Here is a 23,394-nt window from a genome sequence, read left to right as displayed (position 1 = left end):
TTGAAAAGAAACTTGCTCTTGAAAATAGATGGAATCTTTAACTTGACCAAATAATTACTGAACAATTTACAAGTATTTGTAGAGTTTGATCACCAAATAGAGAGAGGAACTGGCATTCAGCTATCTGATTTGGATGTGTTTGAAATACCTAGATAGTTTTTAATTCTGTCCAAGAGGTGCAGCAAGAGAGTATTGGAATGAAATTAAGAAAAGGAAAAATTGGTTTGATATGATGGAAATTTTCACCAGTAAGTTCTATTAGATTGTGGAATAATCTCCTAGTTAAAGTAGAAGCCCCATTATTTGAATAATATTACATTTAAATGAATAAAGGGCTTGAGAATGTACTGTAGTAATCAACTGTGCATTGAGAAGGTGTGGATTTATTGATATCCTCAGTTGGAAGATACAATGGAAGTGCAAAGCTGAAGTTTAATTTTCTGATGTATGTATTTTCTAGAAAATTGTTCGTACAGAAGAGCTCATTGTTCAGTGGTAGGATATTGACTGTTATAGTTTTTATAGTTACAAGGTAAAATACACATGAAATTTCCATATTACAGTCCTTTGGTAAAAGTCCTGTTTCAACTGACATCAAAGCTATTAAACCTGTCACCTCATGATAATGTTCCAGATATGGAATATCTGGTTTTACAGCAGCTAACTATAGCTTTTTGACTTTATCTGTTAAAATGTTTCTTCAGTTTGTACGTATTTACTCAAATCCAGGGCATATTTGCAATATTAATCTGGTATTCTTTTCACGAAAAAAAGTTGAATTTAACAACCAGCACAAATACCTAAAAGTTCTCCACTTTGATCCCTTTTCTTCAATTGTCAGATATGAATAACTGAAGTAGATGCACATCAAGTGTCAGTAAGAGTAAGAATTGAAGGGGACAAGTGTGTATTTTTTTAAGATGCTTATGAGAAGTCTCAAGTGTTCTATAACTTAAATATTATGTAACATTTCCCCCAGGTATCAGGTTAAGTACAGTAGCTGCAGAATATTTTACAGAGATGGAGTTAGGCAGTTCCCTCGTAGGATTAATTCCTTATATTGGATTTAGTAAGGTGATGTGGCATGGCAGAGGTCCATGACTACATTGAGTTTGTCTAAGATTTCATGAAATATTAATGTTGTGTGACTAGTTTGCAAGTGTCTGCATGCCGGGGTGAGGGATTTACAAAAGGTAAGTGACTAACCACAGACCTTGTTTTCAATACTGTAAAGCCTATTCATGAACTATCCAGATTATATTGAGATAAACATAGTGCTAACTCTACTAGTTGGTTCAAACATTATATACAAATTCATGAATGTTAGTTTTGTTCATTTTAGTTAGTTTTTCACAAGTTTATGCCTTAATCCTATTTAAATAACTAAGTCCTGTTTACTTTTGTTGCAGAGAGGAACAAACCATTCAAAGTGAAGTGGCAAGTTACAAAGGGTGGTTAGTGAGTTACAGATTAGATTTACAACGGTGGCTTTATTTAGACCATGATTTTTAGCAAAGCTCCCAGGTTCATTTTTTGAACGTGTTGTGAAGGTTTCCTTTGAGGACGAGGCCTCAGAGGTCATATATGGAGTGATTGTTTTGTGAAAATCGTTCACCCAGGGATAATATGGTGTTTTTGTCTTATTTTTCTGTATAAGTTTATATGAGAGTGTAGCGATTATCCGGTTTCACCTACGTATTTGTTATTGGGGCATTTATTGCACTAGATGATGTACACCACATGTTGGGATATTCATGTGTAGGCTCCATGTGCCTCCAGGGGCCTGAACTTCTGCCTCATTACAGAACCTGATATATTAATGTGGAGAACTAGGAGAATTCTGTCATTGAACCACACACAATTATCATCTCACTATCAACAGTCATAAGAAAAAAGAATTATCTGAATGGCCACCGCACAGTGGACGAAACCACACACTTGATCATTACATTGATTGCTTTTCGAAAAAAAAGCAAAACAAACATCACAATCTCTCCACTGCGAGAGGACACTGTAATCCAACCACCAGATAGTGATCAAACCAGCATACAAAGGGAGTGCCATCATTGTTCTCAACCATGACGACTATGTCAATGAGACCAACTGACTACTCTCTGACACCACCTTTTATAAAGAACTCAAAGATGACCCCACACCACAATACGCTGAGGAATTTAAGAATATCAAATCCTTCCCCAAACAATTCCAAGAGAAACTCTACAACCTTATCTCCCATGAACCCACCCCAGGGACACTTTTGTATGCTTCCCAAGATACACAAACAAGGGAAACCAGTCAGACATCTGGCCATGGCATTCTTACTGAAGGAATATCTGGACACAGAAATCATCCTAAAAGCACTCACCGCACAAGGGGCCAGCTTCTTCCAGGACAAAGTCGACTTTCTCCAGAAACTCCACAGCATTAACAGCCTCCCTCAGAACACCATGTTTGCCTCAATGGATGTCTCCTCCCTATACACCAGCATCCCTCAGGATGGCTCCCCAATATGCAAGCCTCTTGATGGGCCACCTTGAGGAAGAATTTCTGGACAAATGCACTTCAAAACCCCCAATGATATACCTGAGATACATCAATGATATTTTCATCCTTTGGACAGACTACCTAAACTCCCTCAGATTTCCACCAAAACTTCAACAACCACTACCCATCCATTAAACTTTCTCTAGAACACTCCCAAACCAGCATCAACTTCCTGGGACATCATGATCAGCTTCAACAATGAAAACCCATAGACAACTATATACAAGAACCCCCGATCACCACAGTTACCCTCCAAGATCCAGTAATCACTCCAAACACACTAACTACAGCCAGGCCCTCAAATACCATAGAATATGCTCTGAGGAGAGTGTCAGGGATACACACCTTAACATACTTAAAACAAAGACACTCCAGCACAGAAGTAGATCACATGAAAAGGGCCACCCAAATACCCTGAGAGAACCTGTTTCAATACCACACCCTTCTGACCGCACCCACCTATTTGTCACCTACCACCCCACACTAGAACCCATATGGGGTATAACTAAGCAATTACAACCCATATTTGATGGGGACCACATCCTGAAAGAAATCTTTCCCAAACCCTCTCTTCTGCCTGTCAAAAACACGGCAATCTCACGAAGCTTATCAGAAGCAAGCTCCTCCCAGACCAGGACACCAACTTGAAGCAGCACCAGACCCTGCCACAACAGCAGATGCAAAAACTGCTCCGCTGCTATGATATCTCCGCTGCTATGATAATCATTCTTCTCTTCCCCCTCTCCCCCCGCCCAACACGCCTTTCAAGATCCACGGGTCGTACACATCCCAATATGTGTCATTCCTCATCCAGTGCACTAAATGCTCCAGTAACAACTATGTGAGGGAAACCAGACAATCAGTACACTCTCAGATGAATTCACACACAAAAATAGGACATAAACACCATATCACCCCTGGGTGAACCATTTTTACAAAATTGTCATTCCATATCTGACTTTTCAGTCCTCATCCTGAAAGGAAGCCTGCACAATGAGTTCAAAAGACAAGCCTGGGAGCTTAAATTCATAACTTTGCCAGACTCTAAAAATCATGGACTGAATAGAGACACTAGATTTATGGCTTATTACAACAATCTGTAACCCATTAGCCCCCTTTTTTTGTCCGAGGACTACAGAGGTACTAATTGGCCACTTTACCTGGAATGGCCTCTTAGAATATGTGTTAACTATTTATGCTAAACAATCTGTTGCATCTTGTATGTAGTTGTGAGACTGAGGCTTGGTCTACCCAACTTATGTCGGTATAACTAAGTTGCTCAGGAATGTGGAAAATCCCCAACTAGTTATACTGACCTAATCTCTGGTGTTGACAGCACTGTGTCTTCCGTTGACAACGTCCTCTCGCGGAGGTGGAATACCTATGCTAATGGGAGAAGTCCTCCTGTCGGCGCAGGTAGTGTGTTCATTAAGGCTATGTCTACACTACAGCTGATGTTGGCATAGCTTCTGTCGCTTGGGGGTGTGAATAAGCCACCCTCCTGAGTGACATAAGTTACACCAACATAAGTGCTTTATGCTCATGTGCGCAGTGCTATGTTGTGCTATGTATGTGCTGTCAGGTGAACATCAAGAGCTGCTGCTCTCCTATCCTCCCCTTACACAGCCCGAGTGGGGAAAGTGACCTGATTGCAGGGAGCCCTGGCGTTGCTCCTCGCCCTGCCTCTCTCAGCCCCCTAGCGGTGTAGGGAGGAGCAGCGTTCTGTAGGGAGTGAGCAGCAGTGCTAGCTGCTCCATGCATCCAGGTCAGTTTCCCCACATGGCACGGGATGGGGGTGCAGCGGTTACGTGTGAAAGGGGGGAATGCAGGGGTTCGGGCGAAGTGGGGATGGGAAGCCTGTGTGGACCAGGGACAATAGGGGGCACCCAGAGGGATACAAGTTCACCCAGGGCAGCATTTTCCCTCAGGCTGGCCTGGGCTGCTCTGCTGTATGTGTAGACATGCCCTAAGCACTACAGCGTCGCAGCGGCACTAGACAAACCCTGAGTACCTTTCCCAGACCTGAAGCAGACCTCTGTGTAGCTTGAAAGCTTGTCTCTTTCCCCAGCAGAAGTTGGCTCAATAGAAGACATTACCTCATCCACCCTGTCTCACTAATATCCACGGACCAACGTGGCTAAAACAACACTGCACACAACATTTTGAAGCTCAGTGCCAAGCTAACATGAAGTCTCATTCTAACATAGATAGCAAAAAGGAATTGGAATATCTATTTCAATAGAAATGTGCCAATTCTAAAATTATCCAGTATAAAAATGCTTAATGTGACTATATGTCTGACTCAGGACTTCGCTATTTGATAATAGATGTAATATTAGGCTGCTTTAAAATCTTGGCATTATATTAGCCTTAGCAATGAGAAGCAGCAATTCTCTAAGCTAAACACTATTCTGACCACATACATTAACTCTGTAGTAACAAGTATGTCACGAATACCAGCCAAATTGCCACTGAGTCAGTGCAACCCAGTGGCAAATAAAAGATTCAGGGGTAGGGGAACCTGTCATGTTACTTGATCTACTCTACTTAATATATAGCAGATGATATAAAAAAAATATTACGAACGTCCAACCAATCTAATGACTCAACTTTTTTTGTTAAAATATAAGAGTTTAATAGAACATCATACGTCTAACATTCCATTATTACATGAAGATTTAAAAAAATAAATATAAAACTCTTAAAGGTTTTGAATTTAAAATCTGTACATGGATTAGTTGTAGACTTGTTGGGTCTCTGAAACTGGCCCTCATGTGAGTGCTCTACAAGCTAAACAGGTATCTAATCTCAAAGTGACTTCAGAAAATATTGAGCTAGGTGTGCCCAATAAATAAACCCTCAATAGCCAATGAATCATTTTTTTCAAAAAGTGTAAGTACCCCCAGTGGGATCATCTGTGCCCCTTCATGGCAAGGGTTGCCTCTTCAGTGCCCTGCTGACAATTCGTTCCCTCTTCAGGGCTCCCTTACTACATGCACACCAAACTAACAGTCTCACAGGCTCTTCGGGACAGGCTTTTATTCCTTTTTCATTTTCTCAGTACAGCAAGCCAAAAGTGAAAACAGAGCAATTATTATGGTGGTCCTGAGCTCTGTCCTCAAGGTAACTCTTCCACAGCCTACTACAAGGCCTCCTGCCTCTGATGGTTTCAGCACCACACTTCACTTCACCTGACCCAACCCAACACAGCCCAGCCCTCTTCGCTGCAGCTTCCTCTTCTTAGAGTGGAACCACCTGATCCTACCTAGGTGTGGCTTTTTTATAATCAGTGTTGGCTAGCTCTAGGCTCTTCAGCCCTGAAGGAAAAGCCACCCTGTTACAGTAACTAAATAGGGATCCAATTATCAAGTTCTTAGCACCAGCAGCTTCCAGTGAAAACCATGAAGGTTCACTCTCCCATTGAAAGAAGGGGAGTTGCTGCCTGCTGAGCACTTGAACAACAGGCCAAGAACATCTAAAAGGGGCTTGGATCACACTGAAGAAAGAACAATTATTGGTTTTCCTTAGTGCTATGAGACAAGATAAAGATAAAACTCATCAACAGGAAAACCTGCAATATGACAAAAAAAATCCTTATCCATGTTGGCAAATAAGCGGGGCCATCTGCCCAGGAAATTGGTATTTATGGGCAGAAAAGTGAATGCCGTGCTTCTCTACCCAACAAAATTGAGGGTCTGTTAACATTAATTGCTTTGGAATGTCATACTGGCCACTGATGCCAAGTCAATGTGGCATCTTATATCAGTATTTTTTTCACTCTTGCAAATCAGAATCCTAGGCCCTTCCATCCCTATTTATTAATGGAGTGGAGGGAACATTCTCTGTTATAAAACCATTAAAAATAAAACCTGCCCAAACAAGTGTCAACTGCTTTCGAGAGAGATGTGAGATGGAGAGATGTGAACATGTGCGGACTTGGGCAGGAATTTCTCTTGATTGGCTCCATTCTGTTCTCTCTGAGGTAACCCAGAGGTTTAGAGTGGGTGACCATTCCTTGATCTTACTTTCATCACTCATAGATCAGATTATTATTACAGTATACATTGTATATGGGTTGAAGACTGCTCTTTCTTTCATAGCTGAAGACCAAAGTGCCGTAATACACATACAACAGGCTAGCTTTAGATGTTCTCTGTCCTCATCCGGAAATTAAGGCTGAGCTCTTGGACTTAAAGGAGTTCAGCCCAGTAACTGGGATGCCATCAGACTATACAGTCACGTGCATACAGATGACATTCTTCCCAGATAAACATATGGGATGGAAATATAATTCATGCATCCTGAGAAAACAATTCACAATCTTTGATTTAAAAATCATAAGCCTCTACTAAATAAACTAACAGAATCTCTGTTAGTTGTCGGAGTTGAGCGAATGATTTGTAATGAACAATTTACTGGATGAATGTATCCTTTCTTTTCATGGAATATCCATGGCAATTTCACAATTTCCTTAAATTTATTTGCAGGTGAATTTAGACGACTTTTGTGATACTTCTCTCCTCCTTCTCCTCTGGAACCTTTAATAATTTGCTGCATATATTCAATCCTCAATATCCTGAATTCAAACTATGTTACTCAGGTATGTTATTTTTTTCTCTCTCTCTTCAATGTGATGAACCTAAGCACTTCTGGCATGAATACTCACTTTCCACCTTTTGAAATTCACTTTCTGCAAATATGGGAAGACATGCGTGGCTAAACATTTTTGCTGGTAAAACTTGCTTGAATATTTGTGGAAAGCAAATACAAAAGAGGCATAAACATGGCCAAAGCAAATTAATTTGAAAAGTCAAGCAATTCAGATCTAGTTAGTTAATTAGTTACAGTTCACACAGTTCTACTTTCCAATAAGATTTTTATTCCCATTTCAAGCCAGCCACTAGAGGGCAAGCCATTCCCAAACTGAGCACATCTGATTCTGTACAGTAGAGGGCAGAGGTACACATTCATACAAGCCTACAACGTAAATCATGCTCACAAGAAATCACACAAATACTAATTTTAAAAATTTCAGGAAACCTTTCTTTTACCAATATACACACAAATGAATTTCATGTCTGAGTTGGCATTTTAAGTTTCACAATAATTTTTCTTTGGCTTAGATTAGTTTAGATGATTAGAGTAACTTTTCAACCTTGCAAGGTTCATTCAGCATGTGTTTTCTACTTTACTGTGGATCTGCGGTCACAGATCTTTTCCTTTTTTTTTTTTTTTTCCCTTTGGGAGTAAGGTGATGGGTGGGGTAGAGGAAGGGATTTGCTGTAGACAGCTAAGTATGTTCCCAAAACTGCATTTTTACATTTTTACAATTTTTAAAAGTTAATTTTCAATTTCAATCCTATTTCCAGCATTATTTTGTCAGATTATGATAAGCCTACACAATTTACCACCTAACAGAAAACCCTCAAGAGCATTACTGAAAGTGTAACACCTAAGAATCAGGCTCCTAAACTCTGGATCCAGATACTGAAGTATTATGGACATTAATGACAATCCACCTATACTTAACTGCACATTCAACAGTGTACAAAATCTACATATTTTTGTAATTTTTCCATCTGCCATTCACATTCTTTCAATAATTTCTTTTTTTTTTTTTTTTTTAAAGCTATTTTTCATGGTTTACAAACCAACTTGTTTGAAAATGTTTGTCATTTAATCTAACTATTAACTGGGTATAATCTAATGCAGAGTACTGGGAGAGAGATTTTTCAGAGCTCCAGAATTTACCTTTCACAGAACTAAATTTCTCATGTCTACTTATATACTCAAGAAATCTGTTTATAATTAATAAATTATGTGGCCTACTTTTATACCTGTTCCTTACAATAAATTACATTATAATAAAGTATAAGTAGATAACTTAAGGAGTAACTTTTTTAAAGAAGGTATTGGTCTTGTCTCTCTTCTAAACAGGTTGATTTATGGCTGTTTGCCGTTTTTGAGAATACAAAACAATTTAATTAATGTGTGAAAAGAACAATGAATTAATCCTAGAGAGCCCTGGAGCCTTTAAAGCCCTGAATCATATGTTAGGCTCGTTTAAAACTTGCATAAGAAATTAATGTAGAATAAAGCCTTTTAATTTGAAAAGTGCATCTATAGTAGCTGTCCCTAGGACATCTTCTGGATCATTATTCAGAAAGGTTAAGAAGGACTTAATTTTTTTATATGCAGTATGTATTTTCCAGTTACAGCTCAACATGGTGCATTTCAACTTAGAGAGAGAGATTTTTAAAAGAAATGGGGAGCTTTTTATTCACCTTCCACTTAATTTCCTTGCTGCCATGCCAGTCTCAGCTTAATGAATGTAATTGCTACCTTTGATGAAAATACTATTATCAAGATCACACATTACATTGGAAAACAGTTTTTCTTTAAACACACTACTGCAGTCTCTAATTATGCATGTAACAAGTGGCTCCTGAACAAAAGAGCATGTTGTCTACAATTGCTAGGAATTGGAGCAAGGCAAATTTGAACAAAGGACAGATTAGATTTGCTACATGCTCCACAAAACCCATTCCCCTGATTAATTTCCTGCAAAAACTAAAACAATTCTCTCTTAAAAGACACTAACCCTCATCTCCTGAATGATCCATATGCCATTTGTGTCAATCTATATGATAATGGCTACAGATTTAAATTATTAACTATTAGATGTAGTAAAATAGGAAAGCTCTTTTATAAACTTATCTTTTCATATGTAAATAAGTAGTACATGCTCTTAAGGAATAATGAACAAAAAAATCTGACTTTTCTGTAGAAATCAGGAGCCAGAAAGCACCTTGCTATCTGAAAGTCTGAATTGTGCATGCATAATTCAATTATTTTGTCAGTTTATTCTAAAATATATATTCTCCACATAAACATCTGAGTATGATGATCATGCTTCCTAATCTAACGTTGTTCTGACTTCTCAGGACTGATATGTTTTCATGACTACTTCTAGTATGCTCTTATTTTTTCTAAAGAAGACCATTTCCAAAATTAATTAATTAAACTATTTCAGACAAAAACAATTCCATTAATAGATACTAACCAGTCAAAATCAGAATTTATTCCATGAACCAGACATTGAAAGCCAGTAAAGTCAAGTTTTGGAACCAGCATATATTCATCAATAGAATATTGAGTGTATTAACTGAATTATTTCATTAAACTATTAAATGTCATGCTTTAAAACATGACATTTGTATAACTGTGCCACCTAGGAGCCCTACTCCTGGACCAGGGTGAAAGTAACATAGAAGACTTACCGATATGGGGGCTTGGCTCCGGGCCCCCAGAAGGGGCAGGGCCTTGGGCACAAGGGGTGGGGCTGGGAGTCAGCCTCCTCCAGCCAGCCCATCCGCGCTGCCTGGCCCGCACCTCGTGGGGCTCCGGTGGTGATTTAAAAGTGCCTGGGGCTCCAGCTGCTGCTGCGGTAGTGGCAGTGGCTGGGAGACCCGGGCCCTTTTAAATCACTGGGCCCCATGTCAGCTGCCCCTTTTGTCACCCCCCATCCACACGGTCGGCGGCCCTGCCGGCAGTCATGGGCCATGACCCTATTGTACTAGGTGCTGTACAAAAACAGAACAAAAAGACTGTTCCTTCCCCAAAAGATCTTACAATGTGAATATGACAACAGACAGATAGACTGATCTTATTTTCCAGTATTTTTCAGGTAAAATCATTAGGCAGACATTGCATAGTGTCAAGAAGCAAGTTCCATAACTAACCCAACCCTGTGCATCCTTACTCCTGTGGACAGTCCCAGGGATGATCCCTCAGTCAATAGGACTACTGACCTGAGTAAAACCTAGTCTTCTGAGAATTGGTTTGCCAGCTCAGCCCCATATGTTGTAGTCAGTGGATTGATGGGCTGTATATGTTTACCACTGCCCTCTATGGTATAGAATCAGAACTCTTCAGCTGTGTGCTGACGGGGCCCCCTCTTACTGCTAGCAGCTGAAAGAGATTTTTGTTTGGTTCAAGTGGTAAAGGCTTGTGCTTTTGGAAGATGACAATTTGAATTATGTCCCCGCTGTCACTATACAGTCCTAAGTGGCCACGGCACACAGCATCGTAACATCTGTGAAGTTCTCAAAAAGCCATAGATTTGTTACAAGGCTAAAGGATAAAAAAAAAAAAAAAAAAAAACAAGGCTGTGAGCTTCTCTTATGTGGTTCGGGAGCTGAGCCTCACCCAGCACTGGAACAAGAAGTGTCAAACCTGTGCTTTATAATAAGGTTATTAAAGATATTAAAGGTTTCAGAGTAGCAGCCGTGTTAGTCTGTATCCACAAAAAGAAAAGGAGGACTTGTGGTATATTAGAGACTAACAAATTTATTTGAGCATAAGCTTTCGTGAGCTACAGCTCACTTCACTGGATGCATGAAGTGAGCTGTAGCTCATGAAAGCTTATGCTCAAATAAATTTGTTAGTCTCTAAGGTGCCACAAGTCCTCCTTTTCTTTTTTTAAAGATATTAAAGACATTTAAAAAGTATACAGAGGCCTCAGATAGCAAAATGCAATTTTATGGGATTGTTTTATACATAATGACATTCAGGAGGTTTTTTTAATGCACTAAGACACGGCAGAGAAACCACCACAAAAATTAATTTTTCTCTGTTTCCACTCATTGCACATAAGTATCCTGCCCTTCTGATCTATAGTATGTTTTAGTGCACTGTTGGTGTATGTCAACAATACTCTGTCCTGTAATACCTAGTCTAGCTTATCTGTAACCCTGTACCTGAGAAAAATCTGATCGGTCTCTTACACTAGAAGATCATGTTATACAATGTAAATTAGCAAAATATTATGTATAAGATGGAGAACAAGAGAAAAGATTCTGAACTTTATCACAGACAATGAACAGTAATAGATTTTCCATTCATAAATCTAGGTTTTTCACAAGAGTTACAATGACAACAGTAGGTGGCTGCAGCAAAAATTTTATTTTTCACAATCTGCATTACAGCACTTTCTGTATGCATCCAAATGAAGGACATGCACAGCTATTCTCCCTCTATGGGACTGATCCCGCAAGGTATTCAGCTTTTCAACTCCTATTCAAGTCACTGGGAGTTACAGGGCACTTAGTACCTTCCAGGATCAGGTTCAGTGTATGTGCAGGTAGGCTTCTAAAGCCTTATCTACTCTGGGGATTTCAGCCACTGGTATAGTTGCCCGAGAGCACACCCCTAATGTGGACAGGCAAAAAACACTACAACCTGTGGCTCGCACCATTGTAATTTACTACTGCTTTAAAATTGCATTGTGACTACATGAAGATTGTAAATATTGGCAAAGCTTGGTGGGCGATTTGAGCAACAATTAAATTGTCAATGTATTAAGGTGAAGCTCTGACTCTTTAAGAGCAAAGTAATCTTTCTTTTTTTCTGCTGCTTCTTTAAGAGGTGGAGGAGACCTTTCCTCTGAGTTTATTGTGTTGCCCACCATTCTAACCTACCTGTGCCTTACATGGCTCCCGATCACTAGAACACTCCTGCATAAGCACCTTTTGTCAGGAAGTCTCATGTGTATCCCTCATAATTTCAAGTCAGTGCTTTCAAACCTCCAGCTCCTCCTATGGTATTCAGTTTGCCGGTCAACTTCCTTTAGCGGATCCTGCTGCTGATTCCTGTCACTTCAGGTCCCTAGAATCCCTTGCACCATTTTGCTTCTTCTCAGCTGTACTTTACAGTAGCTTCCTTTAGGTCTCCCATTGTTTTCTTCAGCTCCTTTATCTGTTTCCATTATTCATCCTCTTTACTCTCTCCTCCCTCCCTGATTGCCCCACTTAACTAGGTTCGTAGTCTCTCCTAATCTATCCTTGGCCATCTCATAGGTTCCTTCCAGATGTAAACCATAAGAAAGCCATGCAGTCTTTCTTTCACTTGGCACCTTGAGGAAGAGAAATAGAGAAAGAGAGTGTCTCCTGGAACCAACTCTTTAATAAAGTCTCAGGGCATCCACCCATCTGGCCTTACATTGGCCAGATGTCTGATCTGACTCTCCTCTCTGAATAACCTTGTCATATCCCTCAGAGTCATCTGGGGGGAGCAGGGGAGCAATGAACAGCCAGCAGCTTCACTGTGCTGTAAATTGGCAGAGTGAATTCTGAGAGAGTAAGTATATTAGTAGTGTGAAATTGCTGTGCAGAGATGCACTATTTTTGATAGGACAGATAACTAAATGAGCAAAGCAAGAAAAAAAAAAAAGATGATGAGCCACATAGCGTTTATCTAGTCAACAAGTTTTGTGATGTTCCTCTGCCCTTTCTGTTGCTGCTTACATAAGCAATTCCATCACACCAATGGATTTCAAGCTAATTGTCCAGCTTATTCCAAACCATTCTCCTCAATTTAAGCTTTTTATAGTTGAATATTGACCTGCTTCTTCACAACCATCTCTTTAATTAATTCAGAGTACAAGAAAGCCACTGAAGGACCTTCATTTTTATGATCAACAAATACTTCAAAATCATTATAACACGACTTTCTCTTCAGCCCTTTACCTGTTGCGAAAGAGTCTGATGGGCTGAAATCAATCACCATATAGTAAACTGGATGTAGGAACAAGATCCCTTAGAACATCTTGTTCTGAATTACACTACTCAGAAGTTATTTAATATCTTAAGGTTTGAGGTACTGGAAATTAATGGAAAACATCAGGTTTGAATTTGGCCCAGAATATTCACATCTGTATACTGGAAACCCAGGTAACATGGACCGCATAATATAAAATATATCCTGGCTTCCTTGCATTTAGGAAGATTTTAACTCCATTATGGTCTATTTCTTTGTTTGGAGAGAGAATGAGTAGAGGGATATTTTATCCTAGTTTTATTTATGTATGCATTTGAACAGAAAGAACGATAGTAAGAGTAGAAACACAGATTAAGCATGTATTTGCTGATCTAATCAGTGACATGTCTCCCAGAGCTCCAGAAGCCATTTGTGTTCAAACCCTAAGACAGACTGTTGGACCCTATCTACACTAGGCTTTTTACAAAGGACTAGTTCCTCCAAGCCCTTACTCTGCTAAGTATAGTCAATGGAGCAACTTGTGTGAATACAGGCTTGAGGTTTAGGCTCCATGTTTGAAACCCAAATTTGGATTGGGTTTAAATACTGTGCCATCTAAACATCAAACAATGGTTTGACTGGCCAGTGTAGAAAGGACCAAACTAACTGAATACTCTTTTAGAAAAACATAAAATATTCTAGTGTCCCATTTGTGAACCACTTACAGAGGAGGCTCCAGGTGCATCCTGTGATTTACAATAGTGTCGTGTGCCAAACAAAGAACAGGATCTTCATGCCAAAGAGCTTGCAGGCTAAAGGCATGAGTCCATACAACACAAATAAAGGGCAAATCCTACTCATCTTTCTTATTCAGGAGTATTTCTGTATTTCAGTTAATTGGATAATTCATGTGGTTAAGGTTTGGCTCCAGGTTAACAATTGTAAAGGCAGTCACAAATTGCTGAGCAGCCTATGAAGCAGAACATTTAATGGAATAGCTGGATTTACAGATAGAGAGTGACAAATACTAATAGAAAACTTCTAAGCATATAAGGTGACATGAGAGGGGGTAATGGAGACACAGAGTTTTGGGTAGGCTGGAGAGGGACAAGTGAGATGCAGCGAATCTTCTTTCTTTTTCTTTTTCTTAATATCCAGCATTTTCCTTGTCTGTAGATTCCAGTTGTACTGGTTCCACGAGCCATGAGTTACCTCCAATGCAAGTAATGCCCTAAGCCTGTAGGCGAGGTGAAATAACGGTACCCAAAATGAGTGTCATTTTTTACACCGTTCCAGAAACACTGCAACATGACTACGACTATAATTTTTATTGTTTACGTTAATTTCAACACCTTAATGTGGCGTTTATTGGTCAAAGCTACCAAACAACAACCTATTAAAAGATTTGTATTGGTTTTGCATGGACAAGTATTTGTTTTCAGAAATGATGAAGCTGATTAGCATGTGGCCAAAATGATGAATATCAACATTTGGCCATATACTAAAATGAAATGTTTTTGCATTGCATATTCTTAATTGTCAAAGTATCTCACAAGTTAAAATAGCTTTCTTTATTTCCAGCTGAAATTTGCTGACCAGAACAGTCTCACACTGAAGGTTGTACAGCAGTAGCAGTAGATTGTACTCCCAGAGTTTGTACTGCACAGTGGGTAGATATAAATGTGCATGAATTCCTAATGTAATGCTTCTCCACTTGTAAGCTTTTGTACATACAATGTAGATCTAGTCTGGTAGAAGGTTTTAATTCATAATTCTCTGTGCATGCAGTACTAGCCTTTGAAATTTTCTAGAAACTAGTTTTTTAATTCAGTAACTCTTATGCGCAGATTCCAGGGAGATGTGCCCATTCCAAATGGAATTGTACCACTTCATGCTGGTGGAAATCTCATCAGTGAAGGAGATGATAATATAGACATCACCGTAGAGGCCATTGATAGAATACCTTCCATTCAGTGGCTAGAGTGGTATTTCAAGAACAGTCTGCAGATAGTCCAGCATCACAAGAAATATCACTGAAGCGTGGGAAAGAAAAGTCACTTACTCTCCCCAGGCAATCAGAGTCTCTTATGTAGCGTGCAGCATTTGAAAAACTTAGAACATGTCCAAAAACCACTGGTCATGAAAAAATACTTGAGAAAAAAAATTCTTGTTACCTATAAATGAAGGCTGTCCAAGATCTCTCCTGGTGTCTTTTAAGACTATTACGTCATGTCCTACCAATACCAAATGATATTGATATTGTTTATACTCAGGTGATTCCATTTTGGACTGGTTTCAACGCAAGCTTGCAACAAAGAAGAGTACCTATACAGCAGTTACATATGCACCTATTGTGGATGCCTAACCAGCTGACGTGGCCACAGTCTGTAATACAATGCTGGAAGTGAGGAAATGTCAGCATCTGTAGGACAGCAGCTTTCATTTCAGACCATGGATCAGCAGCTGTATACTATTGCTTAGCAAATGAAACAGACTCTCCCAAATGAACATGGTACCAATATGAGTTACCTGGGTGGCTTTCAGACCCTGTGCTGTTTGCTTGCATGTACTGAGAAATTTGGAGGATATGCAAGATTGCTAGACCTCCTTGTTGATTCTGATGTATATTCAGCTTCTACTGCAGATCACATGTTTGCTTGCAAGCAGTTCAGCCATGCCCTTCTTAGCATGACACTAGCATTTGAGGCCCCAAGTATTCTAAAACTTTTTTAAACGGTGTGAGCAGGGAGGAAGTACTCATGTAGTTCCAGCATTTGCCTAGCAAATGTTGGCTGACACTTAAAAAGGTGTTTGAGTCTGAAGACATTGAGTCATTAAAGATCTTGATGATTCTGCAACTTAGCACATTCTACCACTATTGGAGGAATTCAGACATGGGGGTATACCCAGTCTCCTACCTTACAATTCTGGGATAATTTTCTCCAGATTATGCAGATACTACATCTAAATGTCACCCCCCACACACAGTGTGCCATGCTTCCGTACTTCTTTACTGTGGACAGGCCCAACTAGGCCAGGTGGATACCAATCTACATTCTTGACATGTTAAATCTCTCAGTAGTACACCGTACCTTGGAATTTGAAAAAATTGATGTGTGTTCTTTCAATGGAATTTGGAGTGACATGGGAATAGAGAAAACTGTCATCAAATACTCAAAGGGCAGCAGTAAGATTGTAGGACTGACAAGAAAGAAGCCAGCTGTTGTCAGATGGACCCTCACAAGACATGACCTAAGTAAATATGAAAAGCTATGAGAGAAAGAAGTGGCCTAACAAGAAGTAGTGAAGACCAAGTCCACAAACAAGTCCTTGCCTCTGCACTGAAGAGGAATGAAGAGCATGTTACAGCTCTTACCAGCAATGTCATCAACTATATGACAAACGCATCTGACCATGAATGTATTACATCACATCCAGAAGTGCTTATCAACATATCCACTGGACTGCATATAACATCAGATGTATAAGAGTCTGCACTTAAAACAGCAGATGTACTGAAGAATACTTAGAGATATTTGTGAGAGGTGCACTTGATACTGATGGGGCAGGTAGCTTCTTCAGCCCAGAAATCTGGCATCAAAACACTTGGCCCAAATTGAAATGGCCCAAAAGACCAAATTTAAGTCTGGCAAGGGAGTGACAATCACAGCAGCTATCAGTCCGAAATTGTTTTCCGCAGAACCCTGTCCTTAACAAAATGTGTAATTGATGTTTCAGTGGCAACTGATTCTTAGTCACCCAATAGGACCTTTCCCTATGTCTCTCTTCTATGCATGTGGAACAATGAGAAGAACGATAACGCTGAATTAGGCCATCAGCTGGAAGCTCAAGCTGAAAGAATCCATGAGTTAAGAGCATGAAACAAAGGAACCACCGTGTACGTCAGAGGTGCCATGGCTGTCATACAGATGATTGTTGGAAACAAATTCAACCCATTCTAGGAATTGGCTGCTGAGCACTTGAGGCAGATCCTAAGGATTTGACAACGCTAATTCTGTAATCGGAGCTGTTGACAGCTATGACAACAGTAATCCTGTGAAAACTGCAGAAAGACTGCACTGGACAGGATCGAAGGTTGGATGCAAGAAATACCAGGTGATTGCCCTGTGCGTCCATGTTTCTAAACATGGCATCCAACAAGCAGTCACTTGTAAAATTCCTCTGTGAGTATGTGGTTCAAAATGCACCTGAGAGTGTAGGAGCACACCCAACACAAACTCTCCTTCTTGCTGGAAGCTTTTCCAGTGGTGAAGTAGCAAGGTACAGTATTCAAGAGGATGCCAGGATGTTTCTTCATGCTGTATATGTCAATATGGAATTTGGGTCTTTTGGTGTCAAAGGGAGTATAGTAAGTAGGTCACCTAATACAGATGTTTTGGTCCTTGCCGTTCATTACACATAGATAATGTGGATTAAACAGGCACCATTACAACAGGACATCTGACAAGCATCATTTCATACCTGTGCTTGCAATTGGCGATACATTCACTCCTGACTTCTGCAACATACTTCCTGCTGTACACCCACTGACAGAATGTGACTGTGTGTCATCTCTATTTGATACTGGGGAAAAGTCTGTGTTTAATGTTGTCAAAACAAAGGGAGCTTACCGCTTCAGAGATCTTGCCAAACTGGGAGAGGTGACAGACAAGTCACTATTTCTGCAGCTAGAAGGTTGGTAGCAGTGCTGTATGACCAGAGCAAGGAAGTAAAAAGGAGACCTACAGAGACCTGAACTGCTTGAGCCTCAATCTAGCCATCAGAAAAGACAAGTCACTGGCTAAACTCCCACCATATGAGTACAGTTTTGAAGAACATGTCAAAAGAGCATATTGGCAAACAAAGATTTGGATGTCTTTGTACATAGGTAATCCAGATATTCGATCTTCATAGCAACATGGATGGAAGAATGTGGACTATGAACTCCTTCTTGTATTCTACAAGGGCCCAATGGCATCTGATCTTCTACAAGATCTTATTTGTGCCTTTATGGGTTGCTGCACAATCAACTGTGTCTGTATTCAGAACGATGTTACCTGCACAGAACTGTGTTCATGCCAGAGCAGTGAAGACTCTGGTAACTGACTCACTCTTGACTGAGATCATAATGGTGAACAAGATGACAATAATGATGTTAACTAGAAATTATGTGCATGTGGGTAGAGGGGTTCATTAAGTCGATCAAATTGGTGGTATCTGTTGCTTGACTAATACTTTCAATGCCAAAAAGGAAAAGGGCTATAACAACCAGCAGAAAAGCTGGGAGCAAACAGAATTCTTAGTAGATATAAATTGGTTTACAGTATGGTGTTTCCTATCTTCCCCAAAACCAGCATCAAAATGAAAAAAACCAACCCTGTGAATTTACAGTAGAGAGATTCTTGTGCATTTTTGTTCTACCTATGTGGACTCTTTCACAAAAAGGGGAAAAACTGGTGGTTTGTTCCTTTTCTTTTTTTAAATGAATTTGTTGTTCCATTTATCAAGTAATAGATTTCTCTTCTCCTGTAACATTTAATAAAGCTCTCAGAAGGAAGGTGGATTGGAGAGAAGGTCTGCCTTTCCACCACCTGTCCTTCCCTGCCCAAGAACTGTCATGATTTGGAGGGCAGGATGTCTGAGCGGCTGGGGAAGTGAATGGGACTGTTCCAGTGCCTTTCCCTGTAGGGAAAGGTGCTGGTCCTTAATCAGTTGGTCCTGTCCATGATCTAGCACCACTCAACAACCTGAGCCCACCCCTGGGTACCCTGGCCTACCTCCAGAAGAAAATTCTTGCGTTCTTTTGGCCGGGGCTGCACTGGGTCTCTGCAGGGGTCCTGAGTCTCCCTCTGGAGGCAGGTGAACAGGTCCTGTTCTGCCTCTGCAGTCAGGTCCATGTCTTCTGCCTCCAGGCCCTGCAGAGACTCCTTTATGGTGCAGGTAGTCCAGCTTGGAGTGCACTGGCGCATGCCTTCCTCTGCCACCTCCAAGGGCTCCAGTATGACTGGCAGCTCTTTCGTCTCCATCTGAGGGGTCTTCCGCGAGACCACTCTGAGCTGCCGGTCCTCTACCAGGATCTCTTCAGGACCGGGAAGCTGGTCTCGGCAACCAGGTCCATAGTGGCTGCCGAGGGGGAGAACCTCCTCGCAGAGACCATGCTACACGTCTTGGTGTGTAGGTGGCGGAGTACCCCTCAATGTTCCAGAGGTTAGTGCTGGCAGGTAGCACCAGGATCAGAGACCTCCTGGACTATGACTGGAGGGACTGGGTAGACCTCCTGGTGCTTGGCCACTGCATGGGGCTCTCCACACCTCGTATCCCCCAGCGTATAGTCCAGGAGGTGAAGGCAGCCTTACTACCTGCCTCTTTCCTTGAGCAACTCCTGCAGGAGGGTACCCGCCTGCCCCTCACCTCTGGCTCCCCAGTGGGTACTGTTCATTGTTCTCTGCATGGTATCCCGCTCTGGTTCCCTGATTTTGACCCTGTGACTTCACGCCCATCCCAGTTTTGTCATTTGTTGCCCCCCTGAACTCTTTTGATGCCTGGGTCCAGTGGCTTCTCCCCTTAGGCTGGGGGGACCTTAAGATGTGGGCAGGCTTGTGCCCACCCATCCCCGGCAATTCAATAGTGCCATGACTCACTCTTCCAACAGAGCCTGCAGTGACTCAGGCCTGCTTCAGCAGCCTATCCCTGAGCAGGACCCTGATCAAACAACCTCCTCCACCCTTCTCTCCCAGCACAGGTATTTGACTGACTCTCTGCCAGAGCTGTCAGTTTGTGCAATAGCACTACCTGACCACGAACCCTCCTGCTGCCTTGCAGTGTTACAGACTACCTGGGCTACCAGCCTGCTCTTGATCTGATTCTTGCTCCTGCCCCCAGCCTTGTCTGAGCTGTGTTCCAGCCTGCTTTAGCCTTGTCCCTGCTCTGTCCCACTCCAGCCCTGACTCCGCCTTCTGACCCTCAGACCCTTGTACTGACTCCAACCTGGCTTTGATCTTCAGGCTGCTCCCTGACTTTGACTATGATCCTGATTTGGCATGTCCAAGGACTCTGACCCCACTTCTGACACATGCCCTGTCCCCACAGCCTGGGTCCAGCGTTGCCCTGGCCTGGTCCTGACCCTATATCTAGCTTCAACCACTGCTGGAGCCACTAGGTCTGACCACCTAGAACCCAGAATGTGAGACCAAGTATTTATATAGCAGGTGATAGGCTGGGAGGGGAAGTTCAAGGAATTTCTCCAGGAAAGATCAGTTCATCCAGACTGGGTAGGGAAAGGGTTAGAAGGAAGTGTCTATGCAGTTTTGGTAGACTCAAGCCCCATTCCCTCTTCATGAATTAAATTCTTAAGCCTGGAAAAGAAGAGGAGGGATCAAATCTTGTGTTCAGTATTGAGTCATTTTAGCTTAGTGCAAATACAGAAGAAAATAAATAGTTTCTACAAGAGGTTGACCAGCTGTAGCATAGACGGTCCTGTCTGAAGTGTGAAGTTGAGAATGGGCCAGCTCAGTGCACCTTCATGGACTTACATTAATTGATCATTTACTTCACACTCTTCCAAAAAGTAGATGTATGATATAGCAATGAGGAAAAAGTAGTTCAGGTTTAAATTCTTATCACTAAAGTGAGTCTCCCTCTACATTAAAAAACTATCCAGACATCGCTAACAGGAATGGGTTCAGTTCTTATACCATAAATTTGTGTGTGTAGAAAAAAGACTTATTGGTGAATTTAGCAGTATTTTTCGTTGAACTGGCAGTTGCTAACCATTACACCAGTATTTATTTGATTCTTAAAGAGCACAAAAGCATGGACTACAAATAAAGAAGATGGAGTAATAGCTTTTGACTGGACCACTAGCTTTAAACTTGAAATGAAGTGTCCAGTTTTGAGTTACTGTGTCCAAATGCCATTTGTACAGTTTGAAAAGTGAGGGCATTTTTCCAGCTTGTCACTGTTAGCTGTAGTTCATTCCAATGAGTGATATCACTGAAGGAGCAGTTGTTCTGCTGTAAGTACTTCACTCATGACTGGAATGTATTAAATGTATTAATCTGTGCCTCAGAGTGTAATTTAGGGAAGCCCTACGTTTGACACATTCTTGTACATCCTTATTTTATTGCCCTATCCTGCAGGTAACAATGTCTCAAAAACAAAAAGACTGAATGAAGTTAAAATTACATGTCACACAATATTATATGCACTTTTGTTGCTTATTTCACTGTCAGGATTACAGATTTTCAACAACATTGGATTACATATGTTTATGACTTGATTTACGCCATCAATGGCCAGATAAAATCCAAGGCAGGAATCCAAGGTCTCTAATGATCCAGGAGATTAAATGAAGTCATGAATGGAATGTTCCCATACTCACAGCTACATCTTTAATGACAAAACTCTGTCACAAAAGGCATCTAGGCCAGCCAAAGATAAAAAGTGAGGGTTGAGTTATCTCACTAAGTATTTGTCAAAGCTGGTTTAAGTCAGCAGAATAAAAATGTATTTTTCAAGGAAGGTTAGACCTTATGTCAACTGAGTGAACTCATAAAGCATTTATAGCCACCTTGTGACTATTATGTATCATAAATTTGAAACAGATTTAATCTATAAATGTATGATTTTGAGGTTAATATAAATGACTCTTACCACATTGCCTCCCCCGATATTTTTTTCAGCATAACAATCATATATATTTTTGTTGGTGATTAAACAGGAGTATCATTACCAGGAATAAAGGTAATAAATGTCACTTTCAGACTTGAATTATGAATTACCCATCTGTGGGGGGAAAAATCCATTGTACTCCAAAACTGACATAGGAGACTAATAATTGGTTGTTGCCTACTGTGTGTATGAGCAAGTCTTCTGGACATTAAGATTCTGGGTTCCTGGCAGTTAAAAAAGAGCTCTTTTACTTTAAATGATCGGCTTGAAAGTACAATATGAGTGATCATGTACTGAAAGCTATTTTGGTTCTTTTTTCTTTGTCATAAATGGAATGAAAATGTATTCAGTTTGTCAAGCACTTGAGTATCTTTTGTTTATGTTTAATGAGAATTTCAGTGCAACAGCTGTAAACTAAGTTAACATATTTGTCCAAAATTGTTAGTGCTACATTACAAGTGAAAAATATTTACAACAACACATTTGATTTCTTTTATTGACCACCATGGCTTCTCTTGTATACATTTCAAAATAAATATCCATAGCTGTCCACAGATTTTCCTACAGGGCTGAAGAACCTTTGATATGGAGCAAGGCAATTCATGAATGTAGAAAACTACAACACTCCACCTGCAGGCATCGTTAGCTGGCAATGATGGGAATGATAGAAGTGATGGGAACAGTGACTGAACTCTGACCTTATTGATCGGAGCCACCTCCACCCAGCTGAGTTGCTGCGGCCCAGTCAGCTGAAAAGGAATTTAAAGGGCAGTCATCTTTAGTGTTAAACCCTTCTGTCATTAATAACGTTTTCATCCATGACAGTGATAAACACACACTACTTGAAGAGAGTTTATTAAGGTCAGTCTATAAATAAAAATTAAAATAAAAAAATGGGTTTACACAGATGAACAGATGGATGAATAAAGTGATTGGTAAAACAATAAATATGAAAATAGACAGATAGATGAAGTATCTGGCAATGGTCCTCTAAAAAAGCCCTATGCCTCAAATACTGGCTTCTCTCCCACCAGAAAAAAATAGATTTAATGAAGCTACTTCAGAACTTATAGGTTTCGTGGAACTATGGCCTGACTAATATTTTGTCACTTAATGCCTATCTTCCAACCTGATAAAAAGGATTGCAGCCATTTTTCTATGTCAGGTATATAACTGAGTGCTACTAAATTTTAAATGTCTTATCTCTCCTTGGATTTAAATACAGATAGCCTTAAACCTCGGCGTTTTTCTTAATGCGAGATGGTATACAATACCTAGGCTGGCTTCTTTCATTACCCCAGAAGTGGCTAGGATTTTGCACCTCCAGCAGAATTCAAGCCCGCCAGCAAATAGATATACTTCTTAACCTCCAAAATCTAGAAGTCATTACAAAATACCTCTTCCCCTGCCCCCACCGACCGTTTAATAAGGGAATGTGGGAAGATCTTTGTCTATATTAAACCAAATTCTAAATTTTCCTTGTGAAGAAAATAGATTGTTATCACACAAATTAAATTATATATTGCATCATCAATGGTGATAGCTGGGAAGTGAGTCGAAACAAGTTAAAAGAGAAAAATCTCAATCTTTAATTTTGTTTCTAAATTTCTAAATCCTTGTTTCCAGGTTGTCTGTGCCATGCCT

Source organism: Chelonia mydas, chromosome 7 (genome assembly GCF_015237465.2).
Source record: "Chelonia mydas isolate rCheMyd1 chromosome 7, rCheMyd1.pri.v2, whole genome shotgun sequence".
Lineage (NCBI taxonomy): Eukaryota > Metazoa > Chordata > Testudines > Cheloniidae > Chelonia > Chelonia mydas.
The sequence above is the reverse complement of the archived record's forward strand: the minus strand, read 5'-3'. Positions refer to the sequence as shown.